Source organism: Spinacia oleracea, chromosome 4 (genome assembly GCF_020520425.1).
Source record: "Spinacia oleracea cultivar Varoflay chromosome 4, BTI_SOV_V1, whole genome shotgun sequence".
NCBI lineage: Eukaryota > Viridiplantae > Streptophyta > Magnoliopsida > Caryophyllales > Amaranthaceae > Spinacia > Spinacia oleracea.
In genome coordinates this window covers 66689351-66696048 of record NC_079490.1, presented here as the reverse complement: position 1 = coordinate 66696048, position 6698 = coordinate 66689351, and positions in this window count along the sequence as shown.

Here is a 6698-nt window from a genome sequence, read left to right as displayed (position 1 = left end):
GCCATAAATGACCTATATCGACCCTAATGACCAATAGGCGTGCATAAAGAACTTGAAATGAGTCTTATAATCATATAACTAATCATATGAATCATGAAAAACGTTTAGAATATGGAAATAGGTTCGTTTGTGGTAGTTGGGATCGCAAATGCCATTTTTGGCCATAAATGACCTATATCCACCCAAATGACCCATAGGCGTGCATAACGAACTTAAAATGAGTCTTATAAACATATAATTAATCATATGAATCATGAAAAACGTTTATAATATGGAAATAGGTTTGTTTGTTGGTAGTTGGGATCGAAAATGCCATTTTTGGCCATAAATGGCCTATATCGACCCAAATGACCCTTAGGCTTGCATAACGAACTTGAAATGAGTTTCATAAACATATAGCTAATCATATAAATCATGAAAAAGGGTTAGAATATGGAAATAGGTTCATTTTTTGGTAGTTGGGATCAAAAATGCTATTTTTTGCCATAAATGACCTATATCGTCCCAAATGACCCATAGGCGTGAATAACGAACTTGAAATGAGTCTTATAAACATATAATTAATCATATGAATCATGAAAAATATTTAGAAAGTGTCCTTAGGTTTATTTGTTGATATTTGGGATCGAAAATGCCATTTTTGGCCAAATATGATCTATATCGAGCCAAATGTGCCTTAAATGTGCATAAAGAACTTGAAATGAATCTTAGTACACTCAGAAAGTTGATTTCGCGACCAATATAATTTCTGTTTTCGCATATGAAACTTAATTTAATATATTGGTTTGCATGTACGTTGTTCTTTTAAAGGTTTTCAAAACTCCAAGGGAGGGACCCTTTACCAAAGAGGAGTTGGATGAAGTTCGAGACAAGTGGGCTACTTACTTCAACGATTGTGAACTAACCTCGGTGTAATAAATAGAGTAGGCTTGTAGTTATCCGTGACTCTTACATTATTTTGTTATTTATCGATTTAATTAATTACATTTGAATTAATTCGGTAATATTATTGGAAATTTGAAATTTATATCATTTTTGAGGAATGTCAAGCTGATGTTTGGTGAAACAGTATTCTATAAATTATAATGCAGAATTTTATATTGCAAAATCAGAAATTATATTGCAGAATATCAGGAATTATATTGCAGATTCTTTTAAAAAAAATAAAAACTCAAAAGTTGCCCTTGTTTGCAACAAGAGCAACTTATGTGAAGCTTATAAGTTGCCCTTGTTGCAAACAAGAGCAACTTATGTGAAGCTTATAAGTTGCCCTTGTTTGCAACAAGGGCAACTTATAAGTTTCACATAAGTTGCCCTTTTTGTAAACAAGGGCAACTTATAAGCTATAGTTGCCCTTGTTAAGGGCAACTTTTGATAATTTTACAAAAGTGACCCAGCCATAGGTGGCACTTATAAAGGGCAACATATAAGCCTATTTTAAGGGCAACTTATGATGTTTTTTCCTCTAGTGGGGGAGAAATGGAGTGAACCCTAAGAGGTGCTTGAGTCTTTCCCTTTACCCTTCGAATCATAAAGCCTCCAATATTCATCCATTTTAAGACGATGAGCACGAGCCTCTTCGTCGGTAAAATGGGTGAAATTGTATGTGGGGTCCACATCGGGACCCGAAGCATCGGTATAGGGAGGTCAAGCATATTCGGGCCTAAGGGGGTAGTTGCCATGGGGAGGCTCTCCTTGGGGGCCATCCCAACCTCCAACATATCCCTTGGGCCACCCGGTGAAGTACGCGGGCCAATCACTAGGCCGATCAATGTACTGGTGGGGGTGTGTGATACATCAGGTCACCACGATAGTCACTCCCACCTATTTTAGTATAATCATAGGGCGGGTAAGAGGGGGGGAGTGACACCGGGTTGGGAAGGACCCGTCCAATACGGGTAGGTGGGAGTACGATCATCATTCCAACAAGGGACGGGCCCTTGTTGGGGAGGATGATACGGATAGTTGACATAGGGGGCAAAGTCCCCTTTGTCAATGTGATAATCGTACACCCGCCTACCGTAGTAGGACGAGTCAAAGTCGGGACAAGAATCTACCATGCGGCTCTCTTGAGGAGCAAGAGTAGCCAAGGTACGAGCTTGGTCCTCTTGCCCTTGCAAGATGGCCGCAAGGGTGGATTGCAAACTAGTTAAATAAAAAGGAGAAGAAGAAGATGACACACCGCCCTCATGAAGGGAAGGACCGGGGGCCGGACTAGGAGACCGAGGAGGAGGACCACAAGCGGAAGGGTCGGTGGTGGAGAAACCGGGATGCCGGGCAAGCAAGTATCGGACACGAGGAGTCCAAGAAGTAAGGGTTGGGTTCGGAAGATAACACCATTTAACCATCTTCACAATCCAAACAAAACGATCCTCGTTGACCGTGTATTGAAGCCATTTGGCATTATAAATCGCCAGGATGTTCAAGAACTCCCCACCGGGAACGGGCTCCAAAGCATCAAGATCCTTGGCATAAGGGTTGTTCGGAAGAGCTCGAACAAGAAGAGTAAGTATGCCCCCTAGGATTATGTCTCCCCGATTCAAGTGGCAATTCCGAACCTCAATGATCCGGGAAATGAGCAATTGGCCAAAATCAAGGACTCTCTTTTTCTCCTTTGTCGCCAACCACAAGCCCCCAAGCTCCGTGCCCGACAAGGCACCAGTAGCACCCTTGGAGAAAAGGGTGTAGATGAGGAGCCGACTCATGTAACGGATGGCCGGATGATGAAAAGAAGAAGATTTGGCCGACGCGGAGAGGAATTTCCCACTCTCTCCGGTGAGTGATCGCCACCAACTATGTTCATCATAATCGTTCACACATTCGGTCATGGGGTTGGTGATGAGCCCAAATTCCGAATCGATGGAGAAGATTTCGTTGATCTCGTTGTTGGTCCATGTGTGGCGATTGCCAAAGACTTGAAAGCTCAACTCCATCACATTATCCCCATATTCATCTTGAATAATATTCTTTCGAGCTGGGGAAAGGAACTCTAAGGTCACCCTTGTGTATGTTGGTGCATGGAGTTTCACGAACTCTTCCCAACCGAGCCCCTTTATCAACTTGTCAACCTCTTCCTGAACCCCCAAAGCACGGACACTATCCCTATGGAAGAATTTGGTGGGCTTGATGGCCCTCTTAGATAAATTGTCGAAGTATTCCTAAGATCGTTGATCTTGGAATTCAATACCATAGGTTTCGACGTCCGGAGGAGCCGGAGCCTTCCTCTTAGATGAAGAGGTGCTAGGATTCTTCTTAGAGCGCTTAGAGGCCATGGTGCGATGAGCTTAGGCAAAGAAAAATCTACACAAAACAAACGAAAAACCAACCAAGATACAAAAAGAAGGAAAAACTAAGTTGGTTCATAAACTATATCAATCAAACAACTAAACTCGCTAAAACTATACAATCTCAATCAAACTAGCTAAAACCATCACAATCAAACACCAAAACACTACACTAGCACCTCAAAAAGTTAAAGCTACAAGATTACTCCATACATTGCTCCACAACCAAACAACATCACATCCCCAACCAAGAACAATCACCCTAGCTAAAATTCCACATAATCATCGCCAAAAGTCTAGAGTTCATATAGAATAAGAAATGAAACATGCATAACTCATCTAGACAATTAAAGAATATTCACATAATCAAACATGCATCAATAATCTCCCAAAAACCACAAATTTCATAAATTTCTAAAATGACATGAACATAGTAAAAATTGGAATTAAATTGAAGAATTAAGGGAAAGAAATCGTCACCACAAGCAAAGGAAGTAGTAAAGATCAATCCCAAGAAGCCCCAAAAGCTCCAAATGCACCAAAGCTCACAATTTGAAAATTTCTTCAAAAACCCTAACTTTGGGGGGTTTTTGTAAAATCTGAAAAATTGGGGATTTAGGGATTTGGATGATGAAGATTTTGTGAATGAGAGTAGGTGAGAGTGAAATTGATGAGAAGGAATGAGTGAGATTAATGGAGAGATGGAGTATGAAGGGAGAAGAAGAGAGGTTATGGAGTTTGAGAGTGAGAGAATGTCGAGTAGAATGAAGAAAAGAGAAGGGGGCTCGCGATTTTGTGAAGAAAAAAGAATCAGGAACTTCCCTCGCTGACTTGTGCGATCGAACAGAAACAGCTGTTCGATCCCACAATAGTTGTGCGACCGAACTGAAATTGATGTTCGATCGAACAAGATTTCTGTATGGCTACTGATCTCAAAATCACTTTTGTGCGACCGTGTAACAGAACACGATTGCATAAAGGCACCCCTGTGCGATCGAACAAAAAGTTGTTCGCGCGGTCGCACAGGACCTGATTTTGCAAAAATGAAGCAAGCTTTCCACCTTAAAAAAAATTAAAGCTAACCAAGGGAGGTTAATACACAAAAACAAACTATTAAATCTAAGAGTTAGACAACTGGGTTGCCTCCCGGGTAGCGCACGTTTAACGTCATTAGCTTGAAGAATCCCCCCAAAACTCATGGGGGGACAAGAGATAGAACCAATTCACGGGTTGCCTCCCGATAGCGCTCGGTTTAACGTCATTAGCTTGACGAACCCCCCCATTTTCATGGGGGGTCAAACACAACCAACTCGGGGTCATCACGAGTCAAAATGCTCTTCCTTGCCCCTTTGGGCACAAACAACTCACCCAAACCGCAACTCATGGAATGGGGATCAAACCAACTCTTCTTGGGCTTAAGTTTGCCCTTCTTTGTCTTCTTGCTCATGGATTTCTTACCATTGGGAGCCGAAGTTTTTTCTCCAACACGATCTAGACCCATCCCGAAGATCTCGGGAATGGTTATCACATCATCAAATGAATCACCTACCACCGAGGAGTTAACAAATACCTTCTTCTCCTTGATGTTGTCCCTAGCAAGCTTATCATTGAAATTAGAAACACAAGAGTCGTTAGAAATGTTAGCATAACGATGTTCAATGCATGCAATAGTGTCTAACTTCATGCAACTCTTCATCTTGGAACAACATTCATTATCAATAGGGAGCTTAAAACTAGCCGTGGCATCTCCCGCCTTCAAGGTGATAAGACCACCTTGAACATCAATGAGAGCACCCGCCGTGGCCAATAATGGCCTCCCTAATATAATAGGGGTGTGGGCGTCCTCATCAATATCCAAGACAATGAAGTCAACAAGAAAGGTTAACTTCCCTATCACAAGAGGGACATCATCAACCCTACCCAAGGGGTACATAATCGAGCGATCGACTAATTGCAAAGACATAGGGGTAGGTATGAGATCACCAAGGCTAAGCTTCTCATAGATTTTGTAAGGAAAAATGCTCATGCTTGCCCCCAAATCGCAAAGAGCGTTATCAAAATTCAGCTTTTGAATGCTACAAGAAATCGAGAAACTCCCGAGATCCTTGAGATTTGGGGGAAACGAGCTCAAAATCAAGGCACTACAATTCTCTGTGAGATGCACGGTGTCCTTGGGGCCACAAGTTCTTTTGCCACACAAAATGTCTCTCATAAACCGAGAATAATGTGGCATTTGCTTAAGTTCCTCGGTGAAAGACAATGACACATAGAGCTTACTAATAGTTTCTAGAGACTTGGAGAATTGGTCATCCAATTTCTTTTCGACAATTCTTTGAGGATAGGGCAGAGGAGGAGTAGGGAGAGGTAGAAGAGTAGCCTCCGTTGGCTTTTCACCATCAATCACGTTATCAACGTGAGACTTCTCTTCCACCACATCACAGGCCGTAAACTCATTTCCCTTAGATCCTTCTCCCCTAGAGTAAGGAGCATCAACATGCTTAGCACCATCATCTAAAATCTTCCCACTCCTAGTTGTGACCGCATACATTTGCTTAGGAGCTTGACCTTGGGGTGGGAGACTAGTATGCACTTGTTGTTCCTTGATGGTGCTAACAAGTTGTGCTAGTGGGGTTTCAATCATTTTCAAATGAGTGTTGGATTGCTTGAATCCATCCTCAAACTCAACATTTGTCTTGGCGTGCGCCCCCACGAACGACTCCATAAGAGCCTCAAGGTTACACTTGAGAGGCGGGAGCGGTGGAGGTGCATTGCCATAACCACTAGCATTTTGTTGGAATTGGTTGCCATAGGTCCTTGGCCCATTGAACCCAGGAGGAGGAAATTGAGAAACACCATATTGACCTCCCGGGTTCAACTGATAGCCCCCACTAGAGGCACCCCTATATTTCCCATAAGGATAGTTGTAACCCCCTCCACCTTGATGGTTAGGATTATAACTACCTTGATTGTATTGGGTTTGATTGCCAAGACCATGAGATTGACCATAGGGTGCTTGGCCTTGATAGCCTTGCGCCCTATAGCCACCTTGGCCTTGACTATCATACCCACCTCCTTGGCCAAAGCCTTGGTAGGATCCATGCATAAGAGGGCCTCTAGGTGCTTGCCTATTAAAATTTTGATTCGGGGGCCATCATATCTAGGCCTCTCATTCATAGCATTGGCATATTCCACATCAAAATCACCTTCATAAGAAGGGCCATAATCCACATATGAAACATTATGCATTGAAGGACATGCATTAGGGAAATGCCCATAATCTTGACAATTATCACAAAAGGATGTACCTAAAGGCATGGTGTCATAGGAACTCACCTTGCTCTTCCCCTTAGTGAGAAGAGTAGCCGAAGGCGGTGGAATTGTTGATGGTGATGGGGGTTTACTTGGAGTGCTCTC